The 26,678-nt window shown below is 35.4% G+C and overlaps 1 pseudogene; it reads right to left on the reverse strand.

The window, feature by feature from the left end:
- Positions 1–63: 63 nt before the first annotated feature.
- LOC109437548 (elongation factor 1-alpha 1 pseudogene) lies at positions 64–26,678 on the reverse strand (annotated as a pseudogene).

Below are 26,678 nucleotides of genomic sequence, written 5' to 3' on the forward strand. Positions count from 1 at the left end.
ACTGTTCTGAGACCGTTCTTCCACCATTGATTAAGACTGGAGTGGCAGGTATAGGGGTAATACTCAATTAGCCTTCTGAACTTTCAGGGCAGATTTGGTGATTTTGCCAGCTCCAGCTACTTCTTGTCCACTGCTTTGGTGACACCCACAGCAACTGTTTGTCTCATGTCACAAATACCAAAATGGCCCAGAGGAGGAGAGTCAGAGAAGCTCTCAACAAACATAAACTTGCCAGGAAACACATCAACGATGGCAGCATCACTACATTTCACAAACTTTGGGCCGTTTTCCAGATTATTCCCAGAATGACAATCAATCTTCTTCAGCTCAGCAAATCTGCAAGCAATGTGATCTGTGTGACAATCCAATCCAGGTGCATATCTGGCACTGATTTGGCCTGAATGGTCCAGGATAATCAACTGAGCCATGAAGCCAGCTGCTTCCATTGCTGGATCATTTCTGCTGTCACGAGTCACAGTCCCATGATAACATTTTTGACAGACACATTCTTGACATTGAGGCCCACATTGTCCCCAGGAAGAGCTTCATTCAAAGCTTCATGGTGCATTTCAACAAACCTTACTTCAGTTGTAACATTGACTGGAGCAAAGGTGACCATCATGCCAGGTTTGAGAATACCAGTCTCCACTCAGCCCCGAAGGACAGGACCAATAGCACCAATTTTGCATACATCCTGGAGGGGCAGACACAAAGGCTTGTCAGTTGGATGAGTTGGAGGCGGGATACAATCCAGAGCTCCAAGCAAGTGTCGTTCCACTGGCATTGCCATCTTTATGGTGAATTTCCATCCCTTGAACCAAGGTGTATTAGCACTTGGCTCTAGCATGTTGAGAGTTGCAGACAATTTTCTTAATGTACGTGGTGATTTCCTTAACAATGTCTTCATATCTCTTCTGGCTATCGGGTGGCTCAGTGGAATCTATTTTAACACCAGCAATTAGTTGTTTCACACCCAGTGTGTAAACCAGAAGGGCATGCTCACAGAGCTGCCAATTCTTGGAGACACCTGCTTCAAATTCCCCAACACCAGCAGCATCAATCAGGATGGCACAGTCATGTTTTCGATAAAGTCTCTGTGTCCTGGGGCATCCAAGATGGTCACATAATGCTTGCTGGTCTTGAATTTCCACAGGGAGATATCAGTGGTGATCCCAAGCTCATGTTCAGTTTTCACTTTATTCAAGACCCAAGCATACTCGAAGAAGCCCTTTCCCATCTCAGCAGCCTCCTCAAATTTTTCAGTGGTTCTTTAGTCGATCCCACCGCATTTACAGATTAGATGGCCTGCAGCAGTAGACTTTCACGAATCTATGCGTCCAGTGACAACGATGTTGATATGAGTCTTTTCCTTTCCCACTTTGGCTTGGATTTAATGGTGGTTTAGTACTGTGTGTTCAGAATACCTAACATGAAATCTATCATCTTAACATATTTTAAGGTGAGTATTATTGGATTGTTATGTATAGGCACTATGCTGTACAGAATATCTCTAGAATGTGTTCATCTTACATAACTAAAACTTTACACCCTTTGATCAATAATTCCCTATTTCTCCCTCCCCCTGGCCTCTGACAACAAACATTCTATTCTCTCCTTCTATGAGTTTGATTATTTTAGATTCCTCCTATAAGTGGAATGATGTAGTTTATGTTTTTCTGTGACTGGCTTATTTCACTTAGTACAATGTTCCTTAGACTCCATCATGTTGTACCAAACGTAGGACTTCTTTTTAAGGGTGAATAATATTCTGTTGTACGTACATATCACATTTTCTTTATCCATTTATCTGTCAAGGGACATTTGGAGTACTTCTATACCTTGGATATAGTGAATACTGTTACAATGTATATAGGGGTACAGATATTAATTAGGGATCCTAATTTCAATTATTTTTGGATATATACCCAGAAGTGGGATTGTTGGATCCTATGGTAGTTCTATTTTTAATTTGTTGAGGAAATTTCATGGTGTTTTCCATAATGGCTGCACCATTCTACTATTCCATCAACAGTGCAAGGGATTCGTTTTCTCCACATGTTCATCAACACTTATTTTGTGACTTTTTGATAGCAGCCATCCTATCAAGTGTGAGATGGTATTTCATTTTGGTTTTGATCTGCATATCCCTGATTATTAGCAATTTTGAACATCTTTTCATGTGCCTCTTGGCCATTTGAATGTCTTCTTTGGAGTAATGTCTATCCAATGCCTTTCCCATTTTTAAATCAAATTATTCTTTTGTGTGTTTTTTGTTTGTTTGTGTCTTTGTTTTATTTGTTTGATTTTTGCTATTGTGTTGTAGGAATTCCTTATATATTTTGGCTTTAACCCTAATCAGATAGGTGGTTTGCAAATAATTTCTGTCATTCCATAGGTTATCTTTTCACTCTGTTGACTATTTCCTTTGCTGTACAGAAGCTTTTTAGTTTGATGCAGTCCCACTTGTCTATTTTTGGTTGCCTGTGCTTTTGGTGTCACATCCAAGAAATCATTGCCAAGACCAAAGTGAAGTAGTTTTCCATTATATTTTTTTTGAAAAGTTTTATAGTTTTAGGTCTTCTGTTGAAGTCTTTAATTCATCATAAGTTGATTTTTGTGTGTGGTAGAAGATAGGCATCCAATTTCATTATTTTGCATGTGAATATCCAGTTTTCCCAACACAGCTATAACTTAATAAAATCAAATTCTGATTTTTCAAATTTGGCAATGAAGAAAGAAAATTCACATGGGGTACATGTTTAGACTTTTAGCTCCAGTTCTTTTTTTGTGATAAACTATTTCTGACTCACAATTACCACATATTTTATCTTCTGATTCATTAGCACTGTGTTAACCATGGCTATATGAAAAATCCATGGTTTTTCGCTTTAGTGACCTCTCACGATTTAAGGTTGTCTAACATCAAAGCAGTCCTGGGGGGCGTGTTTTCTTCTTTATTGCACTTTGCCAAAACTGAATATAGGATTGTCCTTTGGGAAAGTCTGAGGAAGACTGAGACATTTAAATAAGACTTTACAAGTCTTGGGTTATCAAAAACAAAGCAAAGCAAGCAATCAAAAGAAATATGCTGCTACAAAAAGAAACATGATTAGATAATTTTATAAAACAAGGCAGCTAAGATAAGAATAAGAAAAAAACAAAAACAAATTGAGAATGCCTCGGTTTGTATCTCAACCCTGTAATTTATCAGACATGAGACCTTTAACAATTTCTTAACCTCTCTATGCCTCAGTTTCCCCATATGTAAACTAGGATAACAATGGTGTCTACCACATAATGTTGAGGATTAAATTGAACACATGGAATATACTTAGAAGAGCACCCAGCAAGTGGTAAGTGTTTAATAAGAATTAAGTATTCTAATCATTATCAATGTTATCAACATGATCAGAATATGGTCTCTATAGAGATGTTTCTCTGCCTACTGACAGAAATTGTCCGCTTTACATCTGAATTTCACTCAAGCACAACAGAATCTTTCAAAGTACAGAGCATAGATAATAAGTTTTACCCTGTCTTTATGTTATTTCCCAAACTCCAGAATTCTTCTCTGTTAATCCCTAAGATAGACATTGGTATAATAACAGCCTTTTAAGGGTGATCTTTCCCCTACTTTCTAAGGTGTGACTTCAATCAGACAATCATATCAGAGTATTCAAATAACCTATGGAAATTGTAAACATAAAATCAGTCTCAAACTATTTCTTAAAAGGGCTGCGAATTTTATAAAGCACCTACATAGTATTATTCATTACTCATTTGACCTGATTTTCAAAACAGTCTATAATATAAAGTTTCACCATATACATTCATTAACGAAAAAACTAAATATCAAAGAAGCCAAGAGTTAGGTATGGCGTCGTTGTCATGATTAGGAAACAGGGAATTCCATTGTTAAACCCAGGTCTTAAAAGTCCAAATCCAGAGATATTTCTCTTTTCTTTTCTTTCTAAACCTTAAGCTTTTTTATAATGAGGCTTATGTGGTCAGGGTTATTTTGCGGATAAAACAGAAATGAGAGGTGAAGATGCTATAATTTACTTCTTTTTCAAGGCTGCAAGTTCATTCAAAAAAAATGAAATTGTACAATTTGCTATTTGAGCTATCTTGCTATATCTCAGAAATCCAAATAAACTCCATAAACTTTATAGAAAGAAAAAAAAATCAAGGAGCTCACTGTTCTATTAAGAATGTGCAGTTTTAACTTCAGCCTACTTTAAATAAAAATGGTAAAATATACTATTAAATTACATTTTATTTTGTACTCTAATGTCTTGTTTCTGTTACATATCTACTACCTAAAAACATACCTTATTACTATTGAAATTTAGATGCGTATGTACCCACTTCCATATCAACTATTATTTTCTCTTTGGGAATAATTTTCATTGTTGTACTTTCATACACATATTTTCTCACAGTTTCTTCTTCAATCTCAAATTCTTTAATTGGGGATTTTACTTAAAAGAAAATGATAAAAGACACAAAGAGATTTGATGTCCAAGCAAAGCACCTAACTAAAAATATTCAAGTGAATTCTATTTTTGTTATCTTACAATAAAACTTCAAAGGAGATGATGGAAGATTTTCAGGCATATAACTGTATTAAAAAAATGTTTTTAAATGATGAAAAGCCATGTAGATGAATAGGTCTTTATACTTGCATGTGTGGTTGCCAACTAGACTCCTTCTAGCTTTTCATTTATTTTATCTCTGGCTTTTTTGGTGGGTTTTCTCAATAACTTTAGTACAACACTTAAATATACTACATAAAAAGCTTTATTGAATGAAGGACTATGATTTTGTGATGCCTTTCCTGACCCACAATACAAGACCTGGCTCTTAATGCATCAAGATATCTGGTTACCATGACTCTAATTACCATAATTTTTACACCTATTAATTTTGTCTGTAGAATTAATTTCCATAACTTATGACTTGAAACAAAAACATCAGCCTTGTTCCATATTTTCCAAGAGCAGAATTATTATAAACCTCATAAATGCCAAATGTTATTATCATTTTTTAATCTTTTTTGCTCTGAATCCTCCAAACTGGTTCCCTCTTATTAAAATTCAAACAGCTGTAAAATGGCCAAGCGATTTGAAGATGAAAGTAAATGTGAAGTGACTTTCATCCATGCTGAACAAATAGAATATTATAAACATACTTTCCAGTTGAAGTTACATAAAGCAAATTAAGAAATACCTAGGGCTATAATTTACTACAAAAATGTTTTTAAAATTTCTGACAGTTTCATTTAACTAACTAATTAAATTTGCTTGTAGGCATTTTAGAGATGGAGTCTAATAACTGTACTGTCATTTGGGAAGAAAATGAAAATTACATTTTTTGTGAGAAATATGTTTGTAATGGTCTGGGTCTCCAACTAAACATTTGACAAATATCTGTAAGTATTTATGCCTAGTTGTATTAGATAATAATGCCGATTCTATTAGAAGGTAATTAAAAGACAATCCCACATGTAATAGCTTGGAACTATAAATGTGTATTTTTTAAAGGACCTGCAAAAAGGAGAAGTTCAAATAGAGTATTTTTATCATATGAACAATATGTGTTTATTGTATATTTTGTTTACTCATTTCATAGATATTAACATGTGAAGATGATTCATTTTATAATTCTCGATCTTTGACTGCATGCTGCTTCTTCCCATGAATGACAGACAAATCCCATCCCCAGGAGTCTGTGTTTCCTAGATGCCAACCAGAATTGTTGTGGAAGTCTTAGAATTCAGTTTTCTAGTACATATACTTCTACGTTGAGAGGGCTAATAGCTTTTTTGATTTCCCTCTAAAGAAACCCAAAATATAAACTCTTTTTTGAGGCATGTTTTAAGCCTACAAGGAAAAACATTCAAATAGAGTTTTGCAAATAGTGTCTTTAGGTAAATCTTAGAATGAAATACCCTACAATCTTCTATAATTATACCCCTGGATTGTGAATAATGGTCAAAACACTGATTTTCTCTTTTTATTCTCTTTAGAAACAATCTAAGATCTTGGCACGTAAAATATAAAGCACCTGACAACATTTCATAATTACCTCCTTTCATTATATGTAATTGTGTTATTCATTTCATGAAAATGACATTTAAGAGAAAAATGGGAAACCTACAATTATATAATTATTTTGCCAAATACCAAAGCGCATATGCTCTGTAAAATTCAGACTAGCTCAGGGTTTAAAATTTCACTGAATGTATGTGCAAAATTATCCATTTTATTTTAGTTCTTCTCTTACCTTCCATTAACCTGTGAACTCTCTAAAGTCATAAAGTGGTACTTTCATTGGGCAGTATCCTTCAGCCCATAGTTTAGTACCTGACACACAGCAATCACTTGATATGCATTTACTGGTTTGACTAGACCAAAATGATTAAAACGGCACTAAATTAACAGGGTGTGGCATTCAGGAAGGGGAAAGTTTAAAAAATCAATCATTTGTGGGCTTTATTATTCTTGCTGCTCTAATAATTTCACATTTTCTCCCTGATTTTAAAAAAAAAGGAAAAATCAATGTCAAATTTGTAGAAAAATGAGAAAATATTTCCATTATAGTAAAGTTTACACTACTGTTGTTGTTAATTAGAGAAAACTGGGACAATTCCTGTACTTCTGATTGCTCTTGCTTGCATAGAAAATTTAAATTGACAACACTACAGCCCCTCCTACCCTCCCACTTCATTTTTAATAAGCAACTTGGAATCAAATCATAACCTTGTCCTACAACTTCAGTCTACACTCTAAGCCATACTTTATGTAGACATTTTACATGGTCCATTTTTGCCATGTTTCCAGTGTTGAAGTCAACCAGCCAAAGACTACTAGAAACATAACTGTATCACACAGAGTTAGGTTTTCGTAGCTTTCTATAGTAAATGAGAGTATATACCAAAGGAACCGTGGGAGTCTCAGTGCAAGGGAATTTGAGAAGGTATCTTATAGGATTTGTGCTTGTTCTGAGTGATTTAAGGCAAGTTTAAAGAAGTGGTGTCAATTTTGAATTGGGTGGCATTGGGAAGTGAAGATAGTTTGGTCATTGGGTATTTTGGTATTTTTTTTTTTATCCAGGAGACCTGAACATTAAAGTAGGATTATAGCTTTCAAGGGTAGGGAAACAATAAGCCAGAAGACGGGATGACTAGTTGTTATTTTTATTATATATTTTGGTTGCCTAGTGTACATGTCTCTTATCTTATTCTGATGGAGAAACTGACCTAAAATCATTCCCCACTATGTGAAACTGACCTAAAATGGTGGCCCCAGTGGAGAGAGAGTTCCCCAGCCTAAGCCCCAGCCCACTTCTGCATAACCCCCTCCAAGCCACACCGGAGCCAATCACCAGACGACACCTACCCGTTCCCCGACTCAAGGAAGTCCCCAACCCATAAAAACCTGATCAAAACCTTACTAGGGACTCAGTCTTTGGGAAGAATCCCGTTGAGCCTGCCGGCATAATAAAGCTGACCTTCCTAACTCTCTGAGTGCCATTTGGGTTCTTTCCGGTCCTGGTATCCATAACAATTCCACCATGGTTGCAGAGTGACCTTTTATGAATTTTGTTTATAGTCTGCAAATGTTTGTGTGTGTGTGTGTGTGTGTGTGTGTGTGTGTGTGTGTGTGTGTGTTTGGTTGAAAACACAGAAGCATAAGTGAGCATTTCTAGTTGGCAGTATCTAATGTCATTTTTCCTTTTCTTATCGAACTTTACCATAATAATTTGTAACTATTATTTTTTTAATGTGGATTAATACTAGATAGGTGACGAGGAGGTTGTCCTTTAGTGACTGCTTTATCTAACACAAACCCAGTCGTTATTAAGGCAAGTCAGATCTCCCTTTAAAAAGAGTTGTTCAAGAAAACCCATATAGATGAAAAAATTGATCTGGGTTCCATATTCCTATGCCATAAGCAAAAGCAGAATGTTTTATAACAGAAATATAAGGTGCAAATTGAAAATCTACTATTCTTCTTGGAAATCTCTGTTACAAGTAGGATTTCATAAAGTCTCATCAGACTACAGTTCAATCTAGCCTTGAGAGGTACTTGCTTGATATGATACTATATAATTCTTGGTGCAAAAAAACACTTTATCTGATGTAAAAACAGGCTGAGGTACTTGTTTTTATTTCCAGAACTCAAAATACAGAAAATTAACTGGTACAGATCAGGAGAAAAGTAAGTGAGCTCATATCAAATCAGACTCATTGAGAACGAGAGCTTGGGTTCAGCAGTCGATGCTAAATAAGGGTAAACCAATGCCTGATTTAAATACCCAGGTTAGTAAAAGTGAACCATGTATTTTTGACCAAAAGATCGCCTGAATCACACCTGTTGGCTCTTAAGAAGCTTGCCTATGAAAGAAGTAGAGAAAAGCAATGTGATGGAAAATATGTGTGGGTCCAATATTATTGGAAGAGACTCACCAGAAATGACATTGTCCCATGGATATCAATGACTCTAGCTCAAGACAGACAGACAGACAGACAGACACACACACACACACACACACACACACACACTGGTTTAAATCACAGGAATAATAAAATTTTCCAACAGAAATAGAGGGCTTCTAAAATATCTAGTAGCAAATTAACTATTTAGGACATTTTTTCTATTTTAGAGAGTGGCGTTCACTTGGCATTTTGCTGTATATTTATCATTATACTGTAAACAACTAGAATGCTAACAGTCTTTGATCCCTCTGATTAAGGTTTCTATTTTATCAGAAATTAAGTTCAAAAATGAGTTACGGAAATTTAGATTTAAGTTAATCCCAGATGACCAGTACTGTAGAACAATAAATGGAATACAAAGACCCAGATGAAGCAGACTTATTTAATTGTGAAGGCATCATGCAAGGAGAAGTTTCCTTCCTTAGAGAAAAATCTTTATATGAGTCAGTTTTCCTTCTGAAGAGGATTATGGGTCTACTAATTAAAATAATGTAGAATAAAGGAAATTCTAGCATAAATATTACTTCAACTACAAAACGTTAATAATCCTAAAATACATTTTTTTCTAAAAAAGTTATTTTCATTCAGTATTTTCAAGGGCTTCTGGTTGTGCATTTCCACAGTCTTAAAGATTGACAATTGTGGCAATTTCCTCAGACTGGTTCTGCCTGTCTCAGATGCCCTCAACAGAGTATCCCTCAAACATTCACTCACCAAAGCAGCAAATAAAAGGGAAAATGTTGGCCACATTCATAGAGCTGAAAACGAGAGACAGAAATAAGATTCACACAATAAAATAAAAATAAAGAAGAAGGAGGGTTTGCTTAGCAGCAGGAGGCTCTTCCTGCAATATCTGGTCTATGAATATACATTTAAGATTTCAGGAGGAACTGGGCCTAACAATCCTAATGTGGGTACATAAATCTAGACTTCTTTTGGTCATGAGTTATAGAAACTCACACTAAGAATGGAAAAAGGAAAGTAATATATTGCTCATGTGATTAGAATGACTGGAGAAAGACCTTTAAGTACAGCTGGGTTTATGGGCCCAAATCATATTCAACTTCAGTTTGTCTCTGTATCTTCTTTTCTGCTTTTCTCTGTTCTGGCTTTAACCTCAGCTGAGTTCACTACTTACAGAGATCCACGTAGTCACCCAGGAGTCTCTTGCTTCCAACTGAGCTATGTAGCAGATTAGTAGATGTTCTTGGTGTCCTGTCCCTATCCTTTTGGCACTCTTAGTTCCCACATGTGTCAGTGGGTGCTCATCCTGGGCAGCTGCAGTCTCTCTGCCTGGGAGCTGTCTACGGCTGGTGGAGCAAGGGCAAGCTGGAGTGTGGGGAGTGAATGTCCCCTGGGGTAGCCCTCAGCTTTGAGGTATGTTCTACACCATCACCCAGAAGTTCCCAACAAGACTGAGCTCCAGTTCCCCAAAGCAGCAATCTGCTCAGAAGCACACCCTCAACTGATTCCTTTTCCTTCCCTCATCTCTTCCCTCTTCTTCTATAAGTGTTTCTTTGGATCACCTTTCAAATAAACTACTTTCCCTCAAATTTTTGCCTCAGGGTGTGCTCTTATGGGGATCCAACCTAACACAAGCAACCTCAAAAATAAAACCAAAAAACAAAAAACAGACTTTTCCTTTAGATACTAGAGAAAGATGCTAAGTCTGGGCTACTCTGAGGGCCAGGTCTTAGTCACATACCTTCCGTGTTGCTAAGGAAAAAACCAGTATGTATCTATTTCTTACATACATGAATGTGTCTATTATCTAAGGAGTAATACTTGTACATGTGAGGCAGGCAAAATGTGATACCTCCACAAGAGTTTGGAACATCTCATAAGTGAAATATAACTGTATGAGGCAGAGGATAAGGGACGTCTACTTCTGGCTTTATAGGGACAGCAACCAAATTATTAAACTAGTCACATCCTCCACAATTGTTTAGACTAACAAGCTGAGTCTGAACAATCCAGTCTTAACTGTAACCTATTTTTAGGCTATTAATTTGATTCATGTGTCCTTATATTTAATTAGGTCCCTTTTCAAACATGAATTTAAAAAAAACAAAACACAACACATGGAATATAAATTTATAGACTATGGGACAAAACATTTTCTATTATTATTGGTTTTAAACAAGGTATCTGTGAGACTGATGAAATTCAGAAACAATGGAGAGGATACCAGTAGTTTGGAAGTACAGATTCTGGTAGATTTGTGGACAATATACATTGAATTAAAGAAATTTTAAGTCAATTTGGGCGGAAAGCACTAGAAGGATTCTATGTGTATTGTGACATCCAATGGAAACGTAGAAACACACTAGGGTTTTTTGATTTTTTTCTTTTGCAGCCTGAGTCAAACCTATATTTTTGAGGCTTATTTCTATTGAAAAGCCACTAAGTCCTGGCTGAGACCCATCCACGGGGTTCTTTCTGGAGTCAGACACAAAAATAGAAGCATGTAACTACATTGCAGGTTTTAGTTGCTGACTGGAGGGGATACAGAGTAAGATAACTTTTCTAAGACATGTATGCATCAGAAATAAGCTACACAATGTAGAAATTAAACCTGGAGCAGAAAATGGCCATAGTGAATAATAAGTACTATGATCCAAGCAGAAAATTCATCCTTAATAATATCAATACATTTGCTAGTTAATAAAGCAAGGAGATGCCACCACTCATTGAATATAGCTGGGAGAACCTAAGTAAATTTAAGTTCACCTCTGAAAGCTTGGAAATAATTCCGTTAATGAATTCATGGGAAGATATAGGTAATGAAATTCATACTCAGCATTAAAATAAAGAATTGACTCTCTTGACACTAATTACACTAACTGGAAATAATTCCTTTAGCTCACCAAGGGTAGACATATGAGGAAAAAGTTCTGTATCAAAAAATGAGTCACGTGCTTCACATGTACACTGTCATGGCTTCTTAGGTACAATCTACTGAACAGAGCGCAGATTCAGCAGAGCTGAAGAGATCATTACTCCACCTTCATAATATAGAACAAACAACATAAACAAAAACCCCTAGTTTTCGGAGGAAAAGTATAATCTATTTGGATAGCACAGAGAGCCCAGCAGCCCTCTGACTGAATATTATGAGAAGTGCATGATGCTATTATAATAATAAAAGAAAATGGAAATTATGCAAAAGTTAATACATTAGATCTACTTTTCCTACTTTAATTTCTCTTGGTTCATAGGTAACATTTTCATAAGTATACCCTTGCTGTTTCAATTTCCAAGATATTTCAGATTTTAATGTCATTAAGGTGTGAGAGACTGTTGAGAGACTGTTTATGTTCAGTTTGACAGCTTTTGACAGTGAAGACACCAAAAGCTGGAAATATTTTATATTTTAAGAAGGATTAACAACACTTTATTTATGGAATTAAAGCAAAACAAAAAATTTAAAAACCTGAGAGATAAACAATTATTCTCCCATAGACCTGGAGGAAGAGGATCAGATATGATCCCAGGACAGATGTGATCAAAAAGTCGTTTTGAGGAATTTCAAATTCTTTTCGTGACTTGCAAAGTGTTCTCTAGGTTGTTTGTGGGGGCCGGGGGCGAATGACAAAGAATGTTAGCTGTATAGAGAAGCACACTCATCTTCACCTCCCTGAAAGGGCAGAGAAAAACTGCCATAATGTTCTGTGAGTATGAATCTAAGAGCTTTGGAAAAAAAAATACCCAAGGTCACACCTAGTAATGTCACCTAGCTGACCCTCATCTATAAAACCAGAGTTAAATAAGGAGGTTTTCAATGTTCCTTTTAACCCTAATGTTCTCTGAGTAACCTTCCATGAACAGAATTCTAATCTTTTATAGACTACAGGGAATTTAAAATAAAATGAACATACTTCATGAAGCTATTCAGTCAACTGAATCATTTATTGTAAGCCATTTTGGGAAAATGTGTTTGATGTTCTATGCCTTCTGAAGAAATTAACAGTACCTTAGCTCTGCCTTGGGGTGGTTTTAAAGGGGAGTGGATGTGGGTGTGATCAAACACGACAACACTATGTTGCCTCCTCTCCAATAACACTGAACTTCAGAAATAGCTAGAAAGAGGAAGGGTTTTCCTGATGCTTATCTAGCAGTAAAGAAAACTGAGACTCAGAATGCCAGGATTTTGTTTGACTTTTGGCATTGATTTGAAATGTAGCCTAAAATAATTTAATAATCTCTTTGTGTGAGTGACTTTTTTTTGTTTTTACATGCGATATTTTATAGCAAGGCAGAGGCACGGAAGCAACAATGCTGTTTGTAATTATCATTATGCTGCTTGCTCAGGAACTCCATTTGACTCAAAAACCTCAACATTCCAGCAGTAAAAACAAATATACTTTCTCTTTGGAAATGCATTTCTTGTACTCTTAGGTAAGGCAAGATTGTCTGTTGGACATTTCAGAAGGTGAAATTTCATGTGATTTCTCCAGATTTATTAAGCTGAGGAGGCTATTTAAAGTTCTGTTTTTCTAATTTTCTTTATTTCTGACATTCAAACTTCATTTCAATTTTAATGTCATTAAATCTTACTAAACAGAACAAAGCATACCTTTATCTGCAAGTTTCAGACAAGAGCTATAAAAGGGGGAAAGAAAAATGATCAATAAAAGATTGTATATCATGTTTAAATATCAACTCCTAACACAGTGTCAGTTAATAAGTATAAAATGGTGCTAAGGTTATTTCTCTTTCAGAATTAAATCATGCAACCACATTTTTTTTTTTTTTTTTTTTTTTGCCTCACAGAACATTTTGAAAACAAATCTTATTTTAAATTTTATTTTTTTATCTAGAACATTTGATTGATCTTTAATTTTATGGCCGTGCATGTGAAATCAACTGGCAATAATAATAAGAGCAGCTTCTTATTTACAGACACCATTTTCATAGAGGGCTTCCTATTATTATTTGCCAGTCCCTTACATTAACTGATTCAATCTTCACAAAACACTTGAGTCAATACTATTGCTATTTCATTTTAAATTTTAGAAAACTATATCACAGAATGTTGAAGAGTAAGGTATTCTAATCTTACAGCTACTGATGGCACAATTGGGGTTTGAATTTGAGAGTCCAGCTCCACTTTTCTTAATTCTATGAACAGTCTCTACCCTACAGGAGTGTACTGATGCTGTGGGACTCTATTACTGTATATAAATAGTGATTTTATCACCATCGTCATCTACGATGATACATTCACGTAAAGTGTCAAACAGCTCTGAATTGAAATACAATACTTGGATGAGAGCTGGAAGATACAATTTTAGTTCTGGCACTTCGCTTAACTTACTGTTTGATCTAGAACAAGTCACTTAACTTCCTTGGGCTACAAATTTCCATGGGATGCATGCATAAATAAATAAATACTGTAGAAATATGGGATTGATAAACTTTTACTGTGTGATTAAATGCAGACTCTATTAAGTATTTAATTTGTCTAAAAATAATCAATGTGACCTTATCCAATTTAGTAGGAAAGTAAATTTTGTTGCTATAAAAATATAGAATAAAATGTACAATTCATTGACTTGACTATTTCATTGACTTGATTTGGATTTTTGCTAAGGACGAGGCTGTTTCTTAAGATCAAACAAAACAAAATGAAACATCAAGATATACACCACAAGAGGACATGTGTGAGCAGTAATGAAAAAAGCAATAAGTCACCTGTTTACACTTTTTGAGTCGAATATTTCTTAACTAAAAAAAAACAACAAAAAACAAAACAAAAAAAACATTTAAAGGGATAATGGAAAATGTTACAACAATGATATAATAACCTCATAATATTATAGCTTAATCAAGACAAGGAAAGAGGCTTTTGTTTTTTTCTGACTCACTAAAGTTAGAATCACCTGGAATAAAGTGTTGATTGAATCGATAGGCTTGGATGCATAACATGCTTCAATCTCAAAGTGGTAGAAGTGGCCATAGAAGAGGGTGAAAATTGCTAGGGGCTCTGAGATTTTGGTCCATCACTGGTGGGAGAATAAGGACCAACCCACAAGTAGCAACACAACATAGGAACTACAGATGTTAGATGCATTATAAATATCAGGTTTTAAGGGGTTTTTTTGTACTACTTTTAGTATTTGTAAATAAGAGAAAATGGGAGTATGTAGGTGAACTGGATGACTACAGGAAACATGCTTTCTGTAGTAGAATTTTGGAAGAGACAGGGGCAGATGTTCTACATTTGTGTAACGGCATCCCTGCGATCACTATCCCTGCGATCCGTCCTTCTACCATCTTCATACTCTGCCATCTCTTCTGTGATCAATTAAAGCAACATTACCTCATATGTCAGGAAAGGAAAGAAGCTACTGGAGTCTTCGGGTGTGAAGGGGGCGTTAGTCTTTAGTTTAGACACATTTTATAAATAAAGTTTATCAAAGCATCCATGTTTTCCAGAGACACCATAAAACCTATAGGACAAAGTTCTGGGATACACAGTATTCAAAAAAGGGGCCTGAGTATCACCTTCTTTGAGAAACAGTGGGCAAATGACACATTTAGGAACAAGTCTTGCCTTCTTAGAAATACTACATATTTCAAAAAATGTTTATAGGCTTTATGGACTAGGAAACAACCAAGTTAAACAGATAACAGTATCCCAATTTTTCAGAAGGGGAAACTAAGGCTCAAATAAACTGCAGATTGTACAGCATTGTACAATCCTAAGGAGAGCTAAGATTTTACGAAAGTATTTTGTTTTGAAATGCAAATCCATTCTTATGCCACTATACTAGTAAAAATTAATGGGTCCTATAAAACTCCATGATGATATAAAAAATATCTTGAGGAGTAGGCACAGTAAATTTTTTTCCCCAAGTAGAAGACTTTAATTTGTGTAAAGGAACAGCAATACCAGCAGGTATGAAATTGGATCAGCCTAAGTTTGTGTTTGTATGTCAGTGGTTTGTTTGTTTTGTTTTGTTTTCCAATTTGATTGGAAAATAATTGTCATCACTGTATAACTTTAAGTTATCTGGCATGATGGTTTGATTTACACATACTGTGAAATGATTACAATAAATTCAGCTAACATCCAGCAAATCATTTTAATCTGTAATTCATTAAGAAAAAAATAGCTGCAGATGTGATAATGAAACAATTTTATAGACTGTATACAGTTTTTTCCTTTAAAATATATTGTAGGTGTCAGATGGGCACTTGTCTTATTAGGGAGACCACTTCAGGGACGGTGTAGATACCTGACCCTGACCACTGCACTATACACCTGAGACTGAAGCTGAATAACAATGAATGTCAACTATAATTTAATATGTATATATGAGTCAATGGAATTGTAATAGCTATATACGATGTCAGAGGGCCAATAGATTGGGGGAAGGGTTATCACTCTATGAGGGATGAAATGTCTACTACATTGTTTTGTACACCCGAAACTGGTTAAATAAATAAATAAATGCAAATAAAAATATCTGGTTCTCAAATTTAATCTGAGATAGACGTCTTAGAGACAGAATATCTGAATCTATCGCCAAAGTGTTAATTTCTCGGTCAGACGCATTGTGATCCACTACCACTGTGTTGTTGGCTTTATGACTGTACATTACAACTATAGTATTGCTTTGGTCGAAGTAGAAAGATTCTGTTGCAAGGAAAACTTTTCAGACTTGTTAAAAGAATAGTTCATTTTAATTGACGGTATCTTTATTTCTTCGTTGCTGTAGGCCGTATGTTACAGCAAAAATAATTTTTATGTGAGACAATAAGACCTGGAATTGAACTTCTATTCATCCATCTACCATCTGTACGATAATAATCGAGCTACTGTAATGGACCTCTCTGAGGGTCAATCAACAATCTCAGTCTTCCTTCATCCCTATCTATTGCCGGCTTCCTCTGAGCTCTGCCTGCCTGCCACAAGCTCTTATTTGCTTTGCTTGATCCATCTCCAGTTTTCTCCTCTGGACCTGTGGGTGTACATAATCTTGAGTTATGGCCATTCCCAGCCAGACTGATGCCAATTAAGCCTCCAGTGACAATGCTGTGGGATTAGAAATTCTGGACCCTGATCATCAGTCTGGGTACCTTGGCCATTATGTATTCTGTCAAGATTTTCTGCCAAACTTGAATACTGTAGCTCTTCTAGGTCCCTATTCTGACTCCTCCTCTTCTCTTTTCTCTCTCAGTGAACATGCAGTATAGACAAACTCATGCTTCAACAGGGTTCTTAGCTGTCAGTCTTAGCATTATCTATGCTGCTCTATTTCGTCATGAATTGGCAATGACTCAAAACACATACTTAAAAAACCCTTTCATATTTTGATAAGATCTTATGCAGATTCAATCCTTTCCCTTTAAAACTTTCATATTTGTGTTTAAGGAAAACAAATATTCAACAAAATACAGATTTCACAAATATATAAATGCACGTGTTTATTATATACACTATTAATATCTCTCTCACAAATGTTCTTGCACCTGTTCTGAATATTCTGTTTGTCTTTCTAGGTATATTTACCATAGTTCTCCACCTTGTGCCTTGCCCCAAGAGGCTAAATTCTACATATTTCATCATTAGGCTAAGTGCCTCTCTGACTTTTAGTGTCTTGGCCAATGGAAAGTTTCACTGACAGGACATCAGCGTGGGAGAGTAGAGAGAGATTGAGGGATTTGTTTCCTAGTTCTCAGCAGGCAGAAGGTAGTCAGAGGCTACCTTTAGGTGGGAAGTCCTTTTCTTACACAACAGTTGTCACTAGGTCATGAAAACCACTGTATCTGCTTTCCCTTCCTGGCCATGGCTAGTCCCTTCTTGGCTTCCTTAATCCTGCATACACTTTTGTAAATAGAACCATCATTAAATTCTACTTACTCTTTTTATATGTGCCACCTGGGTTTCATAGGACCCTGACTGATACAGTTTCCATGCACCAAGTTTAACTGAGCAATGTCTACTGCAAGTGATTGGCCCCCTTTTTAGAAATGATTGGTCCCTGAACAGAAAGGGAAGAAGAAACTGATAGAAATAGTTTACAGTCGTTCAGTCAAGATTTAAAAATGCAACTTAAGATAGCATATCCTATAGATACATACAAATATATAAAGTAGTCAAATTTAGTAGGACACTTATGTTTTAATGATGTTTAAGACAATTCTATAAAAGAATATTTGAGGTAAAAAAAGGAATGAAAAAAAGGAATGAGTAATGTTTTTCCTTTCTTATTCAGTGTCTTTCATACTCTGATTTTTAAATATCGTTTTCAAGTCTTAGAAATTCCCTGCTCAAACTCACGTCTGTAATTATGATCTTGGGAGTCTAATAATTTTATGTTTTCCCTTTCCCTGTAGCCCCCCTTGCAAGCTGCATCAATAAATCATCACTTACACATCTTTTTTCTTATATAACTGATGAATAGCACTCATAACTTCTGAATAATCAGGTGAACAATCATGTTAGACTTTCAAAGAAGATATTGTGGACTTTACTTGAATAATCCATAAAAGAGGATTTTTTTCTGAATACTTCAATCATTAATTAGAGAACTTTTTCCTACCATCGAACTCAAAATTTCAGCTTTAGAGACATTTCTATTCTCGCTTTATCAAACACCTTATGATCAATCAATAACATTTGCTTTAGTAATTATGTATTATCAAACTTTTCCAATTTTCTTGAAAGGTATTCTGACAGGTATTCTGACAGATACCTTTCATTTCTTGAAAGGTATTTCGAAATGATAATATCGCAAGATACTGTTGGTTGACTGTGGCAGCCGAGGCTGTTGGCTTTTCTCCAAGACTAGTTTTCCCTTCTTTCTGAGCAAATCTCTAGCTCAGTTCCCAGGCTCTTGTCATCATTTATGGTCGTATGACCAGATTCAAGCTTACTCTGAGGGTAAATGATGGTTTTTTCTAAACCTGGCCTAGGAAAACCTCAAACCATGCAATCCTCACCCTCTTTCCTTTTCTGGCTGAATTACACGGAGATATTCAATAATGTGACCATGGAAGTTACGTGTGAAAGACAGTACAGAGATCATCAGCGTGAGTTGATGAATAACTGCATGGAGCAGAGTCCCTTTCTGTTTGGCTGGAATTGTCTTTTATTGTAACAAACAAGAAATATACTTCTGTTTTGTCTGAATCAATACATATTTTGGGTCTACTTGTTACAAAGGTTAACCTACACTAACACAAACACTATAACTCAATTACTTCTTTCTCATTGGTGGTTTACAATGGCTTTATCATTTGTGTTAGTGAATATCCTTAACCCTGTATTTTCCCCTAAATACTACATATTTCTTTCCTTTTACATGAAGGTTATCAAAAAATAAGTCTATTTTATACACATTTAGTAACTACTTAACCAGAGTCTTATAAGATCCATGCATTCTGCTAGGCTTTGGGGATAATCAAAAACAGATATATTCCTTGTCTCACAGATCTTGCTGACTTATGAAGGAGACAGACATTAATCAAACAATGGAAGAAAATAAATAAATGTTTACAAACGGAGGTAACTATTAAAAAAAGAGTACTATTAAATATCTGCTTTGTTATGGATGCCGGACAATTCTTTGATAAAATGAATGAATGAAATCAGTAAAAGGAACAGGATTAAACCAAGTTTTTAAAAAAGGGTGGAGACCGCATGTCAAGCAGTAGAAATACCATGTGCAAAATTCCTATGGATGGAGCACACCAGTGCAAGGACTTTATAGGAGGCCACTGTGCCTGCAGCACAGCCAGCTGTGGGATATGAGATAAGGCCAGATAAATTGATGGGAACCACGGGATGCAAAACTCCATTGGGCATATTCTCTTTTCCCATTCCCTTTGTAAGGCATTGCAACCTGACTTCCACATATTCAGAAAACTGGCTTTGTCAATGTCACCTATCATTTATCACCACTGTTTTCCACTATTATTGAACATTCCCTCCTTAGAGTTACTTCCTCTTCCACTGGAAACTTTAGTGTCTCACACTCTTCATTCATTTCTTACATTATGGCAGATTGCATTTTCCAAACATTGTCACTGCAGTAATTCCAATCATGTTCTTCCAGAGCCTTGCCACTACCCCGTCAACAACTGAAATCTATTTCTTCTTTCCTTGAAATGACGTAAGCTGTTTGGCTGCCTCAACAAGCAGAATGTAGCAAAAATGATGCTACTTCATATTCAAGGCTAGTTCTTAAAATGCAATGCAACTTCCAGCTGGCTCTCTCTTGAGACCATCACCCTGGCACCCAGACAGTATGTTTTGAGGAAGCCAAGGCCACATGGAGAGGTCACATTTAGGTGTTCCAGCCAAAAGTACAAGCTAAAGTCTCAGCCAGCAGCCATCATCAACCTCCAGATATGACAGGGAGCAAGATTACAAATGATTCCAGCCTCCAGATTTCAAGTTGCTCTGGCTGATGAGTGAAGCAAAGATAAGCTATCTATCCCTGCCAAGCCCTGTCCAAATTGAACATTTATGAGCAAAATAAATGTTATCATTGTTTTATTTCTCTAAATTTTGGAGTAGTTTGTTACATGGTAATAGGCAACAGAACAAATATTCTAATTATTTCTCAATTTTCTTTAAGATACCAGTGTAGAAAATTGTTTTCTTTATTTTTTCCAATTAGCCTGTCTTGAATCATCCCTATCACTTTCTAGCTATGTAAACGAGTACAAGGTACTGTACCTCATTTTAGTCACCTGTCAAATTGGGAAAATAATGATAAATATCTCATGAGATTATTATAAAGATTGCATGGCATAATTCATATAAAGCATTTATTATAGTAGCTGGCACATAATAAGTGCTAAACAAATGTTTTATTTTTAACTCTGAAACTTTGGGGTTTCCTAGCATTATATCCATGATTCTATTAACTTCTTATTTGGTGTGTTCTACCCAGAATCTTATTCCCATTGCATCAACTATCACTTTGTCCAAGTGACATATTATTTCCTTTGATTTAAGTAGGTTTTTAGAGTATAGTTAAAACCAAATTCATATTATAGTTTTTCATAATTGCCTTATATGCTGCAATATCTATTTTCTTCCTTTTTCAACATATCTGATGATGTTGATTAAAAAAAAAAAAGAATCAGGCTGTGCTGAGCATTTTAAATAAAAGTATGAGTCATCTTATAGTTAGATGATTTCCTGGTAAAATGAGAAACAAAGAAAACCTGAAGCTGAGGAGGAATGAGATAGCAATTTGAGGAAAATTTAATTTTTGATAAAATTTGTTCACAAAAAGAAAATATCCTTTTCCAAACGAGGTAACATTTGGACAGGTATAAAAGCAAAAATATAATTACCACTATTAAGAATGGTTAAATGGTCACTTAAATTGTGTTTGTTTTTAAACTCTCAGTGGTTGCGATATTTGCTTCTTGTTTTATTTTCTAACCTACTCAACATGTTTTTCTGAAAATAAGTGCATATTTCTTATTTTGAATTAAAAGCATGAATTAGAAAATGCATAACTAAGTCTTTAAATCAGTGCTCTCATAAAGAGTAATCCATGCCAGTGACCTAGCAGAGTTGGCATGTTGAAAGTGATTTCTTTTTTATTTAATCTTATTTTATTTTTGTATTTTAAGAAGGGTGCAGCTCACAGTGGCTCATGTGGGGATCAAACCTGCAACCTTGGTGTTATCAGCACCAAGCTCTAACCAACGGAGCTAATCGGCCACCTGAAAGTCATTCTTAATAGCACCGTGAATCCTCCAGAAGATTCATTCAATAAGAACGATGTCTGTGAAATTTCCCATACTTCACCTTGTCAGATATAGTCATGTGCATCCCTGTCTGGTTCAAGTCTAATAATGGCTAACGTTATGGGGCACTCCCTATGTGCTGGGCACTATTTAGCTGATTTAATTGCATTCACTTTCAAAATAACATAATGGTACTATTTTCATCTCAATATTTTAGATGGATAAACAGGCACAAAATGATTAAACATTATTTAAACCTACCTAGATACTTGGTACCTATCTAAGCAGGTACTTGTTGAGGGACGGGTTTGAATGACCTTCAAAGCCCTGCTTGTAAGACATTGTGCCACTTAATGGGCCAGGGGCTCTGCGGTATGAAGTCCAAACTCTGGCCCCAGTCTTGTTGCCTACCTATCTCTTCCCTCTTTTTCTCTCTGTACCATCTATGCTCCAACTAATCAAGAAAAGTAAACATTTCCCAACAGCACTCTGCATTTTTTACCCCATTGCTTTTTTTGAAAAACTTACAATGTAGTATCATTTTCTTCCTTTTAGTTTGTCAAAATTCTAACAATTGTTGTCAACTCAGTTAAGTGGTGTCTTCTCCATAGAGATATACTTGAGCTAGCCCTATTTATGAGGCAAAAAAGAGTCCTTTTTTTCAATTGATGGAAAATATATTTTTAAATAATTGTTTTATTTCTCAATTAGAGTTAACATACAATATTATATTATTTTCAGGTGTACAACAGAACAATTACATATTTATATAATTTATGAAGTGATCATCCCAATAAATCTATTACCCATATGACACCATACGTAGTTATTACAATATCACTGACTACATTCCTTGTGCGTACCCTACATCCCCGTGACTGTTTAGTAACATCAATTTGTACTTCTTAATTCCTTCCTTCCTTTTTCATCCATCCCCTCCAAACCCTCTCCCATCTGGCAACCATCAAAATGTTCTCTGTATATATGAGTCTATTTCTGTATTGTTTGTTTATTTTGTTCTTTAGATTCCACATATAAGTGAAATCATATGGCATTTGTCTTTCTCTGACTGACTCCACTCAGCACAATACCCTCTAGGTTCATCCATGTTGTTGCAGATGGCAACATTTCATTCTGTCATATGGCTGGTAATATTACACTGTATATATGTACCACCTCTTCTTTATTCATCCATCCACTGAATAGCCTATTGTGTTCCTTGATGATGTCACACTAATCATGCTTTAAAATGTGAATGATTCAAACCTGTACAGCACCATTAAGAGTTGTAGGCACTTCTTTCTCTTTCCTCGGGAAATATCCTTCTTACCTCTCAGATATTCATTCAATAGGTTATATCCTAAGCTTCCTGACTGTAGGAACTGTTGTATCATCTTTTTTGTTGTTATTGTTTCCCCAAAATGACTTGCATAAAGCCTTGAATAAAATCAGTATTCAAAAACTGCTGGTTTCAATTAAATTGGGTTCATCACCACATGGCTCTCTACAACACAGCAAACATGCTAAGCAATTATGAAGAATCACTGTTCATAGAAACCTGATGAAGAACTTTTTATATTAATATGTTTTGATATTCTAGTTATCTAGTATCCATGTAAAATACATAAAGCAGCTGACGTCAAAATTATTTTGTGATAAAATGTGAACGACAAAAATGTTTCCAATTATCCAAATATATTATCAAAGATGACTCGAAGACCAAGTTGAGGTAATAAAAAAGCTGAAGGTTACAGTGCTATTTAATTAATCTAAAGTAATTTTGACATTCAGACAAGATAATTCAATCAGAAAAAAACAAGATTACATGTTTTGTGCCTTGATATTATTCAGTTATTTTTCTCCATTCTTCATAATTAACTACATGCAACCAGATACATTTTTTTCAAAATAAATATGTCACAGCATATCTTCTAAAAATAACATAATAAATGATCATCTCTCTGATAGCACATTTGCATTTGGTGTGCTCTACACAGCTGACTAATTCATCTCTGTGGCAGATGTGTCAAGACAATAATGACATTTTCCTCACTTGGTATTTGAATTCTCCTAACAACATTTAATTTTATAGAAGTACAGACTTGTCCTTAATTTTCTTAGCGGTCATCAGTCTTGTATTTCTTTTTTTTTTTTTTTTTCTTTTTTGGTGTGTGAGGAATTTAATCAGACTATCCTTTTCAATTTGTCTAATATGTTCAATTCTTTCTCTCTTTCTCTCTCTCTCACTTTCTCACTTGCTCACTCAAGAATTGATGGACTTTTACAATTAAAATGTCCATCCATAACTCAATTAAATAAAAAAATATTTAGTTGGTCTGATTTATTATGCAGTGGCCTAGAACGTAACTGATTCAACAGGTACCAAAAATACCTCCTGCTGTACTGACACAGAGCCACTATGGTATCACTTGCAGAAACCAACTGCTTTAGCATCAAGAGAAACATCCCCAAGGGCAAAAAATATATTGTGGCTCAACCCTCTATCCTAGAACGAGTGGGAGTGTTTGATTACATGCACGTTCAGGGAGTTGCATAAACCAGGTGGAATGACCAGGGAGTGCTTAAGTTTAAGCACCACTGCAAGAGGGATACTGACTACATGAATTTACCCTGCTGTGCAGAGCCACACATTTCAATCACTTTGAGTTATTAGCTAATCAATTTGAATGTAGTTTTTTTTAATAGCACTTAATCAGACACTTACGGGAAATATTTTTATGCAAAATAGTTCACCAAAGAATAGTTCTACAATTTATTTTTCTTTTCTGTGGCATATGTTGGAGATCTGGCCTCTTTCGGTAGGCTTCTATACACAGAAAGGTCAAGATTTAATATGCTTGGCTTTAAAATGTGAAAGGAAGCCCACGAGAACATAATTGCAGAGCTTCCAAAAGAGGGCCAGTGCATACATTCTATGTAGAAGAAGACGCCCAGCTCCCAAACCTTTTCCTAACCCCCTTTTTTTTTTCTTTTTAAGCTTCTTCCCACTTTGATCCTCATCTAAGCCATCCACTGTGGCTCTTAATCTGTTGTTTGTCATCACTTTGTCCTGACCTGGATAACTATAAGTGATTATGATTATTCTCCCAAAGCAGCCCTTGCTATTCTCAGGGGTTTATAATCCTTTGGAGTGCTTTTGTATTTTGACTGCAGATACAGTTGCTGGTGTATAGGCATCAAAACACCTTTTAAAATTTTTGTTTTAAAGAGTGATGAGGCTTATAATGTATATGTTTAATAGTACAATGTTTTGATTTATTTTCTGGGAAGATGGTTGGGCAATTTCAACAGTTGATGGAAATATGTCATTTCTGCCTGGGAGTTAAAACATTGACTAAAGCTTGTCTCACCAACCAAGGCAAAAGTTTGTTCTGCTGTGGTTTGGATGTGCAATACCTATGTTGTGCACGTGTGTGTATACATATACACATACACACACACACACATACACGCTCAAACACATAGAAGTTAACAATCCATAAATTAACTAGATTTTTTTTCTTTACATATTGCCAACAAAATGATTTTAATATATCCTTGGACTGTACTGGTGAATCGATTTAGTCCAAACATTAAAATAAATAGTACTTTGTAAACGTACTATAAGTAAGGTTTAGAAGCATATGAGAGTTCTTGATTTACTTAGGCACTGCTCTCACTCAATATAAATATGGCCTGTGGCTGTGTACACTGCATACATCATTTATACTATTCAATAACATCTGATGCATATTAATCAGGCTAAAATAAGAGAGAGGAGGCTAAAGAAATTCAATATAAACATGTAGCAGAGTGAACTTTTTGACCTCTCTTTATTGAACAGAGTTAAATCTATTACTTAGAATTGGGCAACAACAACACAGGAAGGATTTGCTACAGGGTTATCAGCTTTCATAACAATCAGTGACAATGATCAGACCATGCTGTGAATTTGAGAGCTGAGTTTAAATTAAAATGAAATGCCCTAGATTAGGCATTAGATAAAGTTGCCCATCATATTATTAATTTTAATTAGATTCTCTGCTGCCTTGTATTCTTTGATCTGAGCTAAGTAATTAAGCCCATTTTACTTTCTAATTGGATTATGGGGCATATCTCGCTAAATTCGAACATAAGAGAATGTATTGGTCCTAAACATACTGCTTTGATGTGGGTATCCTGCCTATAGAATTGTGCTTTGTATATAAGAATACATTTTAAAATGTATTTGACTATCGCAATAGTGTTGGTCGTTCCAGGGAGATTGTAAAACATGATTTCTTACACTTACGTCATGTGTTGTGTCCTGCTGATTCCTTATTTTTTAAAGCAGAGGCTTTTGGAATCTGGAAGAAAGAAATTTTCTAGTGCAAAAAATTTGAATGATTCCAGCATGTGAAAAAGGGAGTTAGGGGTCCAGAAGACAAAATGTAGCCCATTTAAAGAGAGAGATGTCAAGATAACGCTAGACTCTGATGGATTATGATGATGAGCCAGACATATGATTTGATGGTGCAGCTTTATCTTAAACCAATTGTCAGACTGTCGAAACTTCAAATTTTATGTTGAAGATGACTTTTGAGGTTGAAAATAGGTATCATAGGTAAATTTGATTGAGCACTTACAATATTCCAGGCACAGTGATAAACATTGTACATAAATCATCTCGTTTAAATTTAACATTGCCTGTTGGAGTCGATATTTTACTTAAATCCACTTTACAGAAAACTGTGCAGAAAACTGAAGAATAGAGGCTGACTGTGACTTGACCCTGCTGCTACGTGTCAGATGTGAGGCTCGAACCTGTGTCTGGATGACTCCAAAGCTGATGTGTGTTTTAACCAATATCCCTCTCTGCAGCAATTCTAATTTAATCACACATTTTAGGAATCTGTCTTGGACTCCATTTTCCCAGGTTTAAAATGGAACCTGAAGTGACCGGAAACTCTTAGCGGTGCTATATAGTTTTGAACCATTCAAAATTTTAAAACATGATTAGTGTGACATCATCAGGAAACACAATAGGCTAGTCAATATTTTTTTCTATTTTTGAAAAGCCACAGCTACATATAGGAATTATCTGGTGCTTGAATAACAATAACATTTATTTGACACATTGATAGCTTCTGCACTGGTCTCTTGCTTCCCTGTTACTCTCTTATGGTTTATTTCCATCCCAAGAGCCAGAATGATCCAAATAAAACATAAGTCAAGTCATGCTAGTATTTTGTCTAAAACCTAAATGGTTTCCCACTTCACACAAAATATCACTCAAAGTTTTCTTTGTAGTTGCAATATTCTCCATTAGTTGACTGCACAGCCTGTGTGATTCCATGTCATATCACTTACCTGCTTCCCACACTGATTCAGTCAGACACACCTCTGGCATTCCCTCAAATACCAGCAAACATTCTTGGCCCAAGGCTCTTGTATTTACTATTCTTTCTTCCCCGTACAT

This window comes from Rhinolophus sinicus, chromosome 16 (genome assembly GCF_057876585.1).
Source record: "Rhinolophus sinicus isolate RSI-liver-muscle chromosome 16, RSI-T2T, whole genome shotgun sequence".
In the NCBI taxonomy this organism is placed as follows: domain Eukaryota; kingdom Metazoa; phylum Chordata; class Mammalia; order Chiroptera; family Rhinolophidae; genus Rhinolophus; species Rhinolophus sinicus.